Raw genomic sequence first — 16464 nt, 5'->3', positions numbered from 1 at the left:
TAATGTGGTATTCTAGAGCAGGAAAAAAGACATTAGGGAAACTCTAAGGAAATAAAAAATAAGCTATGGAGTTTAGTTAATAATAATGTGTCTATTTGACTTATTCATTATAACAAATCTACTGTTATAATGTAAGATGTTAATAATGTGGGGAATTGTGGGGAGGTACATGGGAACTCTCTATCTGCTCAATTTTCATGTAAACCTAAAACTCTTCTTAAAAAATAACACCTATTAATTAATAAAAAAGACCAATATGCAATAGACAAGCCAGTGTCAGTGTGTTTCTTTTCTGTGATCTTCTAAGTATTAGAGCTTTAATCCTTACTAGGTAAGACCTACCAAGTTATTAATCTCAAAGATATCAATGTATCCCAGAAATAAATTACAGACGGCTTTAGGTAAGAACTTGAATTAGACTGAGTGGGGACCTCAATATGTTTTGGGATATATGAGCCTTGGGGCATTAAGTCATGCAGCTTGTTTCACAGGATGAACTCGCTGCAGGAAACTGAGTTAGAGACTCAAGTGGATGCAACCAAAACCACTGTATGTGCTGCAGGAGAATATTAAAAATACTCAGGATCCATAACGCATATTTCAGTCATAGTGACATTAATACTGAACATTTAAAACATGTTCATGAAAAACAAAAATATTAATTAGATTTGGCCAGGTTTACCCTAGTAATGCATGATAGGACCATTCATGTGATACCTTAAACTTCTGAGGTGGTGTTGAGAAAACAAATGTTTTACGAATATCACAGAGTTAAATGTCCTCTTCCTAGTACAGATGTTCTAGCTCCCAAACTCAGAACAATTTTAGCAACTGTTTATAATAGTTAAAATGAATCTTGGGAAATCAAATTCTGTTTTTTTCATTAGTTTAGTTTTTTTCAAACTTTTCATTATTTTAACTTTTTTATTGCTTAACATTTATCATTTAGCCTTGACTTCGAAACTTGCAACTTTGTTTAAAATTTCTCAGCATCTCTGTCAAGGTATAAACAATGGAAACACCTAAAGATCACACTTTCTAAGGCAGGGATCCCCAACCCCCAGGCCACGGACTGACTGGTACCTGTCCATGGCTTGTTACGAACAGGGCCGCCCAGCAGGAGGTGAGTGGTGTGGTGGGTGAGCCAGCATTATTGCCTGAGCTCCGCCTCCTGTCAGATAAGCAGCAGCATTAGATTCTCATAGGAGCAAGAACCCTATTGTGCCCTGCTCATGCGAGAGATCTAGGCTGTGTGCTTCTTATGAGAATCTAATGGCTAATTATCTGAGGTAGAACAGTTTCATCCTGAAAACGACCACCTCTCTCCCTGACCCCTCCATCTGTGGAAGAATTACCTTCCATGAAACTGGTCTCTAGTGCCAAAAAGGTTGGGAACTTCAGTTCTAAGTTCAAAATTTTTCAATTTTTCTTTTGTTTTATTAAGGTATAACTGACAAAAATTATATATACATATATACACTGTATACAACTATATATACACGTGTGTGTGTATATATATGTGTGTGTGTGTGTGTGTGTGTGTATATATATATATATATATAATTTATTTTATTTTATTTTTTGAGACAGAAGTTTCACTCTTGCTGCCCAGGCTGGAGTGCAGTGGCATGATCTTGGCTCACTGCAACCTCTGCCTTCCGGGTTCAAGTGATTCTCCTGCCACAGCCTCCTGAGTAGTTGGGATTACAGGTACTTGCTATCATGCCTGGCTAATTTTTTGTATTTTTAGTAGAGACGGGGTTTCACCATGTTGGCCAGGGTGGTCTCCAACTCCTGACCTCAGGTGATCCACCTGCCTCAGCCTCCCAAAGGGCTGGTTTACAGATGTGGACCACTGTACCCAGCCCAAAAATATTTTGATGTATGTATACATTGTGAAATGTTTAAATCAAGCTAATTAATGCATCCATCATCTCACATACTTAGTTTTTGTGATGAGAACATTTCAGATCTAAGCTCTTAGCAATTTCCAATCACACAATACATTAATTATTGTCACCACGCAGCACAACAGATCTCCAAGACTTGCTCATCCTAACTGAAACCATTCTCCCAGAGTTCCATTCTAACATCCCAGAAAACAAGGTAAGAGGCCCAAATTAAGAAGCCTGTTCAACCATTGCGGAAGACAGTGTGGCAATTCCTCAAGGTTCTAGAACTAGAAATACCATTTGAGCCGGCAATCCCATTACTGGGTATATGCCCAAAGGATTATAAATCATTCTACTAAGACACACACACACGTATGTTTATTGCAGTACTGTTCGCAATAGCAAAGACTTGGAACCAACCCGAATGATGACCAGTGACATATTGGACAAAGAAAATGTGAAACATATATTCCATGGAATACTATGAAGCCATAAAAAAGATGAGTTCATGTCCTTTGCAAGGACATGGATGAAGCTTGAAACCATCATTCTCAGCAAACTAACACAGGAACAGAAAACCAAACACCACATGTTCTCACTCATAAGTGGGAGTTGAACAATGAGAACACATGGACACAGGGAGGGGAACATCACACACCAGGTCCTGCTTGGGGGGATGGAGGGCTAGGGGAGGGATAGCATTAGGAGAAATACTTAATGTAGATGACGGGTTGATGGGTGCAGCAAGCCACCATGGCACATGTATACCTATGTAACAAACATGCATGTTCTGCACACATATCCCAGAACTTAAAGTATAATAATTTAAAAAAACAACAACAACAGAAAAAGAAGCCTGGCCAAGTGCAGTGGCTCATGCCTGAAATCCCAAGTTTGGGAGGCTGAGGCAGGAGGATTGCTTGAGCCCAGGAGTTCAAGACCAGCCTGGGCAACACAGGAAGACCCTGTTTCTACAAAAAATCAGAAAATTAGCCAGGTATGGTGGCACATGCCTGTAGTCCTAGCTACTTGGGAGGCTCAGGCAGGAGAATCATTTGAGTCCAGGAGTTCAAGGCTGCAGTGAGCTATGATCACACCACTGCATTCTGGCTTGGGCAACAGAGTGAAACCGTGTGTCCAAAAAAAAAAAAAAAAAAAGATAAATATGCTGGGGCTGGGCACAGTGGCTCAGGCCTGTGATACTAGGACTTTGGGAGACTGAGGTGAGGGGCTCGAGACCAGCCCTGAAGTCATAGGTTCAAGACAGTCCTGGGCAACAGAGTGAGGGCCCATCTCTTAAAATACAAAAAAAAAGAAGAACCTTAAGCTTACACTATCTTTGTTTTTCAGGTTAACTCAGCCACATGTGATACTCAGTTCAAAGTTCAAACTCCCAATCATTCCTCTTTTCCCATCAGAGTTTTCCTTCCTTCTCCCCTTTTCTGAGACATGTCTGGATTCAGGATGAACCTTATTTATCCTCATGGATTTATGAGGAGAAGCTTCTGTGGCATAGGTTTCCTTCCTGCTTTCCTGGTCTCTTTAGTGGTGTGCCTGGTTTGCTCTGGACTCTGTGCTGGTATCCACCTGGATGTTCCTACTCCCTCTTGGACTTTTGGCCTTGTCCTGGCTCCTGATGCTGAAGTCTACAGTGACTGTAATTTGCCGTGGATATGAGGTCCCTGCGCTCTATAACAGGGCTTAGCAAACTTTTTCTATACAGGGATAGAAAGTAAATACCTTAGACTTTGTAGATCACATGCAGTCTCTGTCACATACTTTTCTTGTTGTTTACTATTGTTCTCCTCCTCCTGTTCCTTCCTCCTTTTCCTCTCATTTTCTTCCCTCTCTTCTGTCACCTTCACCTTCTTCTTTCCTATAGTCCTTTAAAATTTTTTTTAAATTATATCTCAGGGCTGTAAAAAGGTAGGCTGTAACAGGAGTTGGCCTGCAGACCACAGTTTGCCAAACCCTGCCCTGCAGCCTTTGTCTTCTGACCTTGGGTCCCTTCCTATTCCCCTACATGGATCCACATTCCTGGTATGCAGTCTGTGGAAGACTGTAGACTATTATTACAGGTCCATCTATCAAGAAAACTCCTTCTACTCACAGCTTCATTGCTTTTGCACCATTTTGATCCCAGAAACAGAGCAACAGCCAGAATGTTTTTTCATTCCCTCTCAACCTAGCTGGGTTTTTTGTTGGGATTTGATTGCTCAAGGCCCAGGAGATACGAGGTGCTAGGTCTGCTTTCAGGGACTCTGGTGACAACATTCCCATCCTAGTGACATTGTCACTAAATTCCTCTGCTTTTCCTCTCAGCAAAGGGCTTTCTACTTATGTGGGGTGGGTTATGTCTTATGATAAACTATGGTTTATAGTAAAACTCTTCTACTATGTTATATTAGACTTGTATTTTACTACATAGAAGGGAGATTTGGGAATTGAGGAAACAACTTTCATTCTCAACCAAGCTTAGTTTTATGTAAACTTCAAGATTGTTTTTTGTTTTGGAAATGGACAATTAAAAGCAGATCATTTTTCAATACAACATATTTTTCAATACATTCCTGAAATAATTATCCTAAGTCCCCATGTTACATAATTACTGTCTGATTTATCCATTACTCAGATGTACACAAGTTTTCTTAAGCAAGGGTGCACTGTATGTATTTCAAGTTACTAGACATCTAAACTGTTTACTGCTGACCATGAATTTGCCATACTTTGCAGGAAACATTCAGCTTCAGGGTAAAGTCAAGTATTCTAAAGTCATATATTATAATCATCTATTTAAATATTTTAAGTGATCATTTATTCATAAGGCCCTACTTTTTTCTTCCCAAGATATTTGGCATGATGCAACAGCAATTAAACGGCACTTATAATCATAATCACAGCAATTATTATGTTTTCTGGCAGCTCTGTGCCACCCTTACATAGCAAGCCTCCAGAGATGTGTTCTGCCTCTGAAACAGAGAACATCTGCCCTCAGCAGTGGCTCCAGCCTATGCTCCTGCCTGGATCACTCATGAGAGCCTCTGTAGTGACTCTGCCATACCCTAGGAACCATCGTCAGTGACTCAGTGTCACCCAGCAAATGAGAAGGCTGCTACAGTGCTTAGCTGCCCTTTTCCTCTCATAAAGATTCTTCATTCTTTGATATTTGCAGAGTTAAATACAGCAGATTTAAAATTCCAAATGCATCCTACTTTAGATGCCCAGAAATATGGCTCAAGCTTTGATTACAGAAAGAAGTAAAATGTATGAGATGGTTCACTGTGAATTTAAAAATAATTTTCAAAAAAGCTGAATTTCATTCAGAAAGGCCAAACCTGCTTGCCTGCTTGCTTGTGCCTATGTTCTTGTTTTTTCTCTCTCTCTCTCCCTCTCTCTCTCTCTCTCTCTCTCTCTGTGTGTGTGTGTGTGTGTGTGTGTGTGTTTAAGAGGAGGAAGAAATGTCCAGTCCAGCGTCACGAGCCTCCTTCTTCCTGAGATCCCTGGAGAATATGAGAATATGAGGTGGACACCACTGGGCTAGGCTGTTAAGGAATTGAACCTCCCACCTGCCTGGTCTGAAATTCCAGCATTAGAACCACCTCTTCTGGGAAATGTTCTTTTGCCTTTTCAAGCAGGATCATGGGTTGCCTCTTCTATACTCCCACAGCTAAGGTGATTAAGTGTCCCAGTTTGCCAGGAACTATACCATTTTTGAAAAAATGAAAGTCACATATCCCAGAAAACCCAGGAGTCCTGGGCAAACCAGGGCAGTTTGTCACCATACTACTGTGTTCAAGGGTCAGTGTTTACACTATTATAATCATCTAGTTAGCTGCTGGTTGCCCTCACTAAATGTAAACTCCTTGAAGGTAGAAATTATGTCAAGCTCTAAAAAATTTTTTTGTTGAAAGAATGAAGGAGCATTTGAGAGAATGACTAAGTGAATGAATGAATGAATGCATGCATGCATGGATGGAACTAATTTAGTCTGATAAGGTTATCTATAGTTTTGAGAGGTTCATTTATCATTTTTCCTGGGAGGGGAGAAGCAAGATACTTCTCCTTCAGTAAATTTACTCAGATTAGTGCATTAAATCTAATAACATGCCTGGATTGCATGCTTGAATATCATGGCAGGAGATAATACCAGGATCAACATCAGGAAAGGTAAGTATACATGAAAGATTGCAGGGAATCTGGCTGCTAAAAGGGGTTAAACAACCAGAGATCATGGCCAAAGCTGAACACAGGCTTCTTCCAGGAGAAGACAGCAAGTTCTATGGTTTAAATGTATCCCACAAAGTTTATGTGTTGGAAACATGATTTCTAATGCAGTTGTGTTGGGAGGTGGCACCCAAAGGGAGATGTTTGGATCATGGGGACACTGCACTCATGAATGAATTAATTATATTATCATGGGAGTGGACCCTTTATTAAAAGACAAATTTGTCTCCTCTTGCTCTCTCTCATGCCCTCTCTTTGCAGTTCCATCATGAGATGACACAGCAAGAAGGTTCTTACAAGACACCAGTCCATTGATCTTGGACTTTCCAGCCTCTAGAGCTGTGAGCCAGTCCGTTTCTGTTCATTATAAATTACCCAGTGTGTTGTATTCTGTTATAGCTGTGAAAAATGGACTAAAGCAGCAAGAGATCAGGATTTTGTTTGTGGTCCATCTTTTGTATTGGCAAATGAGCCAACTGTATACAATTTATGTTGTAAGAAGCTCATTATATATAAATGGCTACATTCAATGTATTATCTTTCATGTTCATTCAACTAAATGAGTTATGGGGCATCCATCAAAGCACTGTGGCAAGTGCGAGAGGTGAAGGTGGGAGAGAAACAATGGTAAATGTTGCGTGTTGGAAGCTGGTATGAAGTCCCAATTAGTGCAAAGACTCAAAAGTTAGGAGGCCTGCATTTGTACTTCACAACTCCTACCTTCCAAATCTGTGATCTTGAGCAGGTTATATAGCATCATTAATCCTCAACTGCCTTACCTCTGAAATAACAGTAATAACACCTATTTTATAAAATTACTTTGAAGAGTAAACATTTGGCTTAGCATTTGACACATAAAATCTTCTTCATAAATGGAAGTTGCTGTTGTTTTTAATTAAGATGGAGCCCTTGGCATGTAGAAGCCACAGTTTGGCTCTTGTTATACTAAAGACTGTGATGAGAATAGTAAGTGCTACAATATTCATACAACCAAAATGCTATGGGGGATTTGGAGGATAAAGAGAGAGAGTGAAAGAGTGGGAAGAGGGAGAGGGATTATTTCTAACTGGGAAAATTTGGGAAGATATAATTTAAAGAGACATTGAAGTATTATGTCAGACCATAGAACAAGCCGTGAATATATGACCTCTGGAAATATGAGATAATGATTTTTCTCCAACTTCATAAACTGTTAATTTCTTGAGTTTTGGGACAGCCTTAAACCTTTGCATACTTTGGATACTCTGTAATTTTGTACAGGTCAATTACTAAATTTTTTTTTGTTAATGTTCACAAAATAGATCATAGCAAATTGAAATACAATCTGTTAAATAACTAATAAGCTTAAATGTTCTTTAGTAATATGTAAGGACTGAAAGAAAGTTTGTTCACCTTTCAAGGTTCTTTGTAAGTTATTTTTATTAAATCATATTCTAGCATTATGCACACAGCTATAGAGCATTTCTTTAAATGTCCACGTGTAAATTTAAAAATAATGATAAATTCTTGTTTTCAAAGTTTCTCATAGAATTAAACAATTAATCCTCTATCAACACCCCTGTTGAGTTCAAAGCACTTTCTTTAACAGATATAAATATAAACCCTCAGATCTGTAAGAACTGGTTCCATTTTAAATCGGCTCCATTAGGCCTGCAAGAGCCCCTGTGACATTGAGGTGATCCCAAGGACTACAGAGTGGCTGAGTTCCAAATGGGGATGACATTGGAGACTGTCTTGTCAAACAGAGTACTGCTCCTAAAAATGGTTTTCATTCACAATATCTTGAAGCCTTTAAATGCCAATCACCAAGCTGGAGAGGTAAGATAAATGACATCCAAAACCTTTCTCAAAGCTAAGTCCTCATCCCAGGGTGAACTTGGAATGAAACAAATCTGAGCAATTAGGTCTCCTCTAATTTGACCCTTCACCCTTGGGAGGCCTAAAAGGTCTATAGTGATGAACTGTCAGGAAAAAATGGTCACCACATTTAACTTTCTTTAACTTCTCTCAGAAAAGAAAAAGTAAGCCATACCTTTATCCCTCAAATATCTGCTTCTCAGTGTACCTTAATTCTAACCAAACTAGGGCATATATACAAGATGCACAAGAAAGTAAGCAAAGCCCCAGGACAAACATCATGTCTTCCTAGGGCATCTATTTTTCCAGGATTTTGGTGGGAAAGCATTATCTTCATAGTTAAACAGACACAGATACATCATGAATTTTTATGATAAATCAGGAATCTAAAAATAAATGCCCCTTTCTAGGGCTGCACCCCAGACCCTGGGAATTCTGTGTTTACTCTTCTCTTCTGAAACTTTGGTGGAAAGTTTGAATGTCCACTGTGATGACATTTTCCCACCAGCCAAACATAAATACAAGTTTCTTGACTTTATGTTCTGAATTTACATGCATTTCTCTTGTCTTGCCAGTACTTAGGTATTCACAAAAGCAAACTCTAGCTATAACAAATGCAGAAATCACTTTGCCCTTCACTCCACCCCCAGGTTCTATACACTTATATTCTCTTTATAGCAAAGAGGATTTTGTCCTTATGTTGTGTTTTTCCTTGAGGACTCAGAACTTCCCAAAATCATATATAACAGCTGGTGCTACTCTAAGATTCCCTACAAGGCAAAATGCAGATGGTGATGACAACCACCCACGCATTGTCAGTTTGCCCAGACATTACCCTCAAGGGACAAAATTTGCACCAGTGAAATAAGGACATTTTTATGCCAGCAAAGAACAGGCTGCTAAAAGGTTTGGTGCTCTCCAGATTCTGCCCTTATCCACATAGGCTCCAAATTGAGAGCAATATAAAATAGTGAAGAATCAAGTTCCCAGGATTAACTATGAAACAAAAAAAGCCACTTTGACTTTTCCAGGAATAATGAACTGCTTTGCATGTCAAGGAACAATAGTGGTCTAGGTGTGTGGGTCTCAGACAGAGGACAGGGTGTGGACCATGAACTCACAGAAGGCCCAAACATTCATTATTTTATCCCTTGGACCCTTCATTGTTCCTTGCATGGGGTCTGAGTGTCCAAATAAATGTCTGAGGCATAAATAACTAAAGGAACAAATAGCCCTCAGTAGAGTTTTAGTTCTAGAGAGACTGATGCCCCGGAAAGGCCTAATAGAATTAGTTCACTATGGTATGATGGTTAGAATTCCAACCCCACCAACCAACTGTCTCATCTTGTGTAAGTTATTTGGACTTTCCAAGCCTCTGTTTTCCCATACATAAAATAATATTTACCTTTAAGGGTTGCTATAAGAAGTAAATTACATAAAATAGCAAATGTACAATGAGTTATCAAGTGATTTTCACAAGTAGCCCTCTGAATAATTTGATATTCCTTCACAGGTAAGCAAAGCAATTCTGCCTTACTGTGTTACAGAACTCAAGGTGGAAAGCAGAGAATGAAAAAATAGAACTCTTATCCACACAATGAGGAAAACCAGTTAAACTGAAACGGAGTACAACTTGGAGTCAAAGATATATTTGTTTGTTTTCCCTTGATTTTGCTAATTGGTAGCTGTGCAGTGTTGAGAAAATCACTTAAGGTTTGTCATTCTCAGTTATATCAGCCACAAGTTATGACTATAATTTTTGCTCATCCCGTCATTTCTATTTTGAGATCTATATAAGATACAACCATGCTTTGTAAACAGTGAAGCGTTATACAAATATAAGACATGATTAGAAATTGAGATATTTCAAGTTGCTATAATAATAGACACAAAGGGACTAGAAGTACATTTGGCTTGGCTAGCAGGCAAGGTGTAAGTATGAAAGAAAAAAATCACGGGGCCAAGGTCAAGTTACAAGTCAGAGTCCCTAATATTAGATCCAATAGACTAAACAAGTCTCATCTTGCAAACTTGGAAAACCTTCTTGAGAAGACTTGTGAGGATATGCCTGGGCCCAATTACAAGGAATGCCATTGTAGTGCAATCCTGGCTGCTGAGGATGCAGTAGGTAGGAGTGTCAGCGTGCATGCTGGGAATTTTCCATCCTAACATAATATGCCCTCTATACCCAAAATACCACCGACAGCCCACTTCTTAAAACTCTCTCTTCTGCAAACCCTGACTTGCTTTGTTTGCCAGTTACTTTGAATGTTCTTTCTCCGCTTCCTGGCACACCTTACTTCCTCCTACCATTTCTTTCTTTTTATTATCACTCTAAACTCATTTCCTCAGGGGGCCTCTTTAACTTCCATGGGAATTTCCATGTGAATCCTAAATTTACATAATTGTCCTGATATCTTCTTACCCATATCCATTTCTAATAAAGTCATTATCACCTCAATCCAAGATGGCTAAAAATTTATACATCCTCATCCTCCCATTTCCCCCACCAAAACAAACATCTCCTCTTTCCTAATATGCCATTTGTCTCAGGGGTGTGCAATATTTTATATGTAGAGAGTTATATAATTTAAATGTATTCTATTGTATTGGAAGAAATGCAATCTCTTTAATTCAGGGATTTTCCTCTTTTGCTGCAGTGCATCTAAGTACTAAGGGTTTTGTGAAGCTATGGTGTCATGAGGAGTGGACCCCAGGTCCTTGCTGTTCTGCTCTTGCATCATTCCCTGAGAGTTCCATAATATCATTCACCAGCCTTCAGTAGTTAGTCCATACTCTTTGCTGCTAAGCAAGGCCTCACTCACATTTGCTAGGACCCTTTAGGGTACAGTGATTCTTTATGGCTAACAGCTTCTTAAATGAGGGGTAGCAGCTAAAGGGCAAAAAGGATGAAAGGAAAAATTATGAAAAGTACATTTAACTCATGTTTCAAAATTAAAAATATTTTCTAAATTTACTTCCAAACACAGTGGAATAATAAAAATAGATTTACCCTTCCACATGTGAAACAAAAAAAAAATGGACAAAATATTTTTTTTCTTTTTCCTCAGAGACTCCTGTTCTGAGAAGATATCTTTCAAAACATTTCAAGGCATTGGATATGAGGCAATGAAGAATGGTGATCCCTGAGAGATGGGAAGCAAACAAGGTGAGTAATGCAATAGCCCCAGCTTATTGCCTAGGAGTTTCCACAGTGTGTACAGGTTGGGGGAACCAGACAGAACCTGGAGTCTCCATGATTTGCAGAGATGGAAGTAGGGGTCCAGGAAAGCCAGGGCAGCTAGAATCCATAGGGCAGAGTAGCAGAGAGGAGACAGATGCAGAGAGACAGAACCCCAGAGATCTGATCTGCATAAGGTCCACATTGAGTATTTATCAGATAATTAAAAAAGCACATGTGAGACTAATACCTGAGATCAGAATTTTAAAAATACTCAAAATGATTAGAGGTCACAGAATGGAAGGAATATTTCCTGTTTTCACCAGTTAGAATGGATTGCCTGAGTGGGGAAAATTAACCCTACATGAAACATTGCTCTCATCTTGCCTAACAAAGTCTAAGAGTAAGACCCAAAAGAACTGAACTTTTCCAAGTAACTTAATGCATCCTAAAACAGAGGTCAAAAATATTTATAGGAATACAAAAATATCTGGCACCAAACAAGATAAAATATATTTTTATCTGCCTGGCATTAAATTAAAAGTTATTAGGCATGCAGAAAAGTAGAAAAAGACAACTCATAATGCAAAGAAAAAAAAATCAAGTAGACACCAACCCAGAAATGACATAGCTGATAGAACTGGCAGGGGGAAAACCCCAATAAAACAATTGCAACTCACTTTAACATGTACAAGAAGCTAAAGAAAAGACCGAATATGTTAAGTAGCAATATGGAAAATAGTAAAGAGGTTTAAATAGAAGACCTAAAGCTGAAAAATATACTTGACAAGATGAATGGTATATTAGACATTAGAGGAAAAAAATATTAATGAACTTCAAGACAGCAATAGAAATTATCCAAAAAAGAACTAGAGAGAAAAATGACTCAATAAAAAATGTAGTGTTACTGAGTTGTTGGGCAATTTCAAGCAGCCAAATATACATGTAATTATAATCCCCAAAGAAAGAGTGAAGAAGAGAAAAAAAAATTTGAAAAAAAGGCCACATTTTTCTTCCAAATTTGATGAGAACTATAAGCTAACAGATTTTAGAAACTCAACATACTCCAAGCACAAGAAACATGAAGAAAGCGACACCACAATACACTGTAATCAAATTGATTAAAACCAGTAACAAAGATAAACATCTTAAAAGTAGCCAAAGAAAAAAGACATATATGTACAGAAGAAAGATAAGAATGACAGATGATTTCTTGCTGGAGACTATGTAAGCCAGAAAACTGCAAGGCAGCATTTTTAAAGTACTAAAAGAAACAATAAACAAGCAAACGAAAAACAGTTCATCTAGAATCTATACCCAGTGGAAATATCTTACCATAATGAAGGTGAAATAAACATGTTTTCTCACATAAAATAGTGGAAAGAATTTATCACCAGTATACCTGTGCTACTGTATAGAAGTAACTTAATGAACACAGTGGGCATTTAATAGGAACTTTAAAGCAGGCAACTACTAGGCATTCATTTCCTGATGCTGCTAAGGCACAGTAGTGATGTCTTTGAATAAAAAATATATAAAAGTTGGTATATTACTTTCCTAGGGCTGCTATAACAAGCATCACAAACTGGGTGGCTTAAAACAATTTATTGCATCACAATTCTGGAGGGTAGAAGTCTAAAATCAAAATGTTGGCAGGCCCATACTTCCTCTGACATCTGTAGGAGAATCCATGCCTCTTCTTGTGTTCTGGTGGTCAGTAATCTCTCACATTCTTTGGTTTGCAGTTGTATAACTCCAATCTCTGCCTCTGCTGTCACATGACATTCTCTCTGTGTCTGTGTCTTCACATCACAGTCTTTTTATGAGGACACCAATCATATTGAAGTAGGGGTCCACCCACTCCAATATGGCACCATTTTGACTTCTTTATATCACCAATGACCCTGTTTCCAAATAAGATCACATTCTGAGGTCCTGGGCATTAGGACTTTAACATCTTTTTTTTTTTTTTTTGAGACAAAGTCTTGCTCTTGTCCCCCAGGCTGCAGTACAATGGTGCAATCTCAGCTCACTGCAACCTCTGCCTACTGAGTTCAAGTGATTCTCCTGCTTCAGCCTCCTGAGTAGCTGGGATTACAGGCATGTGCCACCACGCCCGGCTAATTTTTGTACTTTTAGTAGAGATGGCGTTTCCCCATGTTGGCCAGGCTGGTCTTGAACTCCTGACCTCAGGTGATCCACCTGCCTGGGCCTCCCAAAGTGCTGGGATTACAGGCATAAGTCACTGCACCTGGCCCAACATCTCTTTTTGGGGAGGACACAATTCAACCCATAATAGTTGGGATTAACTAAAGGTTTTTCTGTGACAACGTTTTTGGACCTTTATATCTTTAGAGTATATAAATGTACATAGACATTTTGTTGTGTTAATAGGTTAGTAAGCTAACTTGGGATAAGAGTTATTTATAGACCTCTTGTTTTTTTTATTTTCATCACACTTGAGTAACAGGATTCAAGAGCAAGATTAACATTAAGGGCTCCTCTGAATTTCAAGATCCTATGAATAATTTCTGACAAATCATCCTCCACAAACATATTAACCTTACAGAAGCTGTATTCCACACAGAACTGCTCCACTTTCAGAGACAACAGACACACAGGCTTGGCCAGTCATAGCACTGTTTTCCTATGACCACAGTAATTATTTGAGGGATATAGGTGGGACCTAAGTCAGACCAGTTAGATCTATCTCTGGGAATTTGCAAGAGCTATTGAGAAAAAGAAACTCTCTCAGTGCTGTGATAGCTAAACTGGTAGAATATAATCATAGAATTTATAATAGTCCTGTCATGGGAGGGATGAACCTGACATTGAATCCAACAAAAGAAAGGAAAGCTAACAAATATAGAAAAACATGTTGACTATATGTTGAGCACTATGGAAGAGATGGTAATGATCAAGTATTCTAAGAGTACCCCTACATTTCCCAGTTTCTCCTTCGGTTATGTTGGAGCCATATGCCATTTCTGATCAATGGTATCTAAACATAAATGATGTATGTCATTTATACGTCGAAGTACTTGAGAGCAGATACAAATTATTCATCCTCTCCCACTTCATTGACCACAGCAATACTGGAAACCACATAATGAAATGGTAGCATCACAAATGGCAGCATCCCTGAAAATATGTTAAACAGATATCTAATGACCCACATCGAGCAGGACAAGAAATATTAAAGCCTCAAATTCTAGCTCAGAGATAAAAATAAACTGACCCCAGAAATAAGAATCCATCTGCATGTGACCAGAGAAAATAGATATCTGGGCAGAACTCTGCATGGCAGAAATAATACGGCAATTATGTAAACATTCTAGAGCCAAAAAGAGGGCAAATAAACATATCATGTAAAAGTCAAACAAAGCATTTTGCCTGGGAAAAATAACTACCCGAAATGGGAAAATGTGTTTTTCATAATTGGAGCAACAACAAAATTTCTTAGTAAGAATATTCAGTACAGCAAAAGTTTAATGATGAGATTAACATCAGTGAAATGAAAGCTCAAAGATGAGAAGATAATACAAGAAAATAAAATTAAAATGTAGTTTATAAACTTTATGAAATAAACTAAAACATAAATTAGAAACAGAAAGGATGTTAACTGATATTGCTAAAACTTTAATTACTGGCATGTAGAAAAATCTTGAGCCAAGATGGCCAAATAGGAACAGCTCCGGTCTACAGCTCCCAGCGTGAGCGACGCAGAAGACGGGTGATTTCTGCATTTCCATCTGAGACCTGCAGCTGAGGGTCCTGTCTGTTAGAAGGAAAACTAACAAACAGAAAGGACATCCACACCGAAAACCCATCTGTACATCACCATCATCAAAGACCAAAAGTAGATAAAACCACAAAGATGGGGAAAAAACAGAACAGAAAAACTGGAAACTCTAAAACGCAGAGCGCCTCTCCTCCTCCAAAGGAACGCAGTTCCTCACCAGCAACGGAACAAAGCTGGATGCAGAATGATTTTGATGAGCTGAGAGAAGAAGGCTTCAGACGATCAAATTACTCTGAGCTACGGGAGGATATTCAAACCAAAGGCAAAGAAGTTGAAAACTTTGAAAAAAATTTAGACGAATGTATAACTAGAATAACCAATACAGAGAAGTGCTTAAAGGAGCTGATGGAGCTGAAAACCAAGGCTCGAGAACTACGTGAAGAATGCAGAAGCCTCAGGAGCCGATGCGATCAACTGGAAGAAAGGGTATCAGCAATGGAAGATGAAATGAATGAAATGAAGTGAGAAGGGAAGTTTAGAGAAAAAAGAATAAAAAGAAATGAGCAAAGCCTCCAAGAAATATGGGACTATGTGAAAAGACCAAATCTACGTCTGATTGGTGTACCTGAAAGTGATGGGGAGAATGGAACCAAGTTGGAAAACACTCTGCAGGATATTATGCAGGAGAACTTCCCCAATCTAGCAAGGCAGGCCAACGTTCAGATTCAGGAAATACAGAGAACGCCACAAAGATACTCCTCGAGAAGAGCAACTCCAAGACACATAATTGTCAGATTCACCAAAGTTGAAATGAAGGAAAAAATGTTAAGGGCAGCCAGAGAGAAAGGTCGGGTTACCCTCAAAGGGAAGCCCATCAGACTAACAGCGGATCTCTCGGCAGAAACCCTACAAGCCAGAAGAGAGTGAGGGCCGATATTCAACATTCTTAAAGAAAAGAATTTTCAACCCAGAATTTCATATCCAGCCAAACTAAGCTTCATAAGTGAAGGAGAAATAAAATACTTTACAGACAAGCAAATGCTGACCGATTTTGTCACCACCAGGCCGTCCCTAAAAGAGCTCCTGAAGGAAGCGCTAAACATGGAAAGGAACAACCGGTAGCAGCCGCTGCAAAATCATGACAAAATGTAAAGACCATCGAGACTAGGAAGAAACTGCATCAACTAACGAGCAAAATCACCACCTAACATCATAATGACAGGATCAAATTCACACATAACAATATTAACTTTAAATGTAAATGGACTAAATTCTCCAATTAAAAGACACAGACTGGCAAGTTGGATAAAGAGTCAAGACCCATCAGTGTGCTGTATTCAGGAAACCCATCTCACGTGCAGAGACACACATAGGCTCAAAATAAAAGGATGGAGGAAGATCTACCAAGCAAATGGAAAACAAAAAAAGGCAGGGGTTGCAATCCTAGTCTCTGATAAAACAGACTTTAAACCAACAAAGATCAAAAGAGACAAAGAAGGCCGTTACATAATGGTAAAGGGATCAATTCAACAAGAGGAGCTAACTATCCTAAATATATATGCACCCAA

General features: G+C 38.8%; 1 long non-coding RNA gene across 1 annotated transcript in view; it reads left to right on the top strand.

The window, feature by feature from the left end:
• Positions 1-16464, top strand: part of LOC134728801 (uncharacterized) — a 303662-nt gene extending 287198 nt beyond the window's left edge. The window contains exon 5 of the long non-coding RNA XR_010109615.1: positions 11045-16464. This is a non-coding gene — a long non-coding RNA (uncharacterized LOC134728801). The remainder of the gene's footprint in view (positions 1-11044) is intronic.

This window comes from Pan paniscus, chromosome 14 (genome assembly GCF_029289425.2).
Source record: "Pan paniscus chromosome 14, NHGRI_mPanPan1-v2.0_pri, whole genome shotgun sequence".
Classification (NCBI taxonomy): Eukaryota; Metazoa; Chordata; class Mammalia; order Primates; family Hominidae; genus Pan; species Pan paniscus.
The sequence above is the reverse complement of the archived record's forward strand: the minus strand, read 5'-3'. Positions and strand labels throughout refer to the sequence as shown.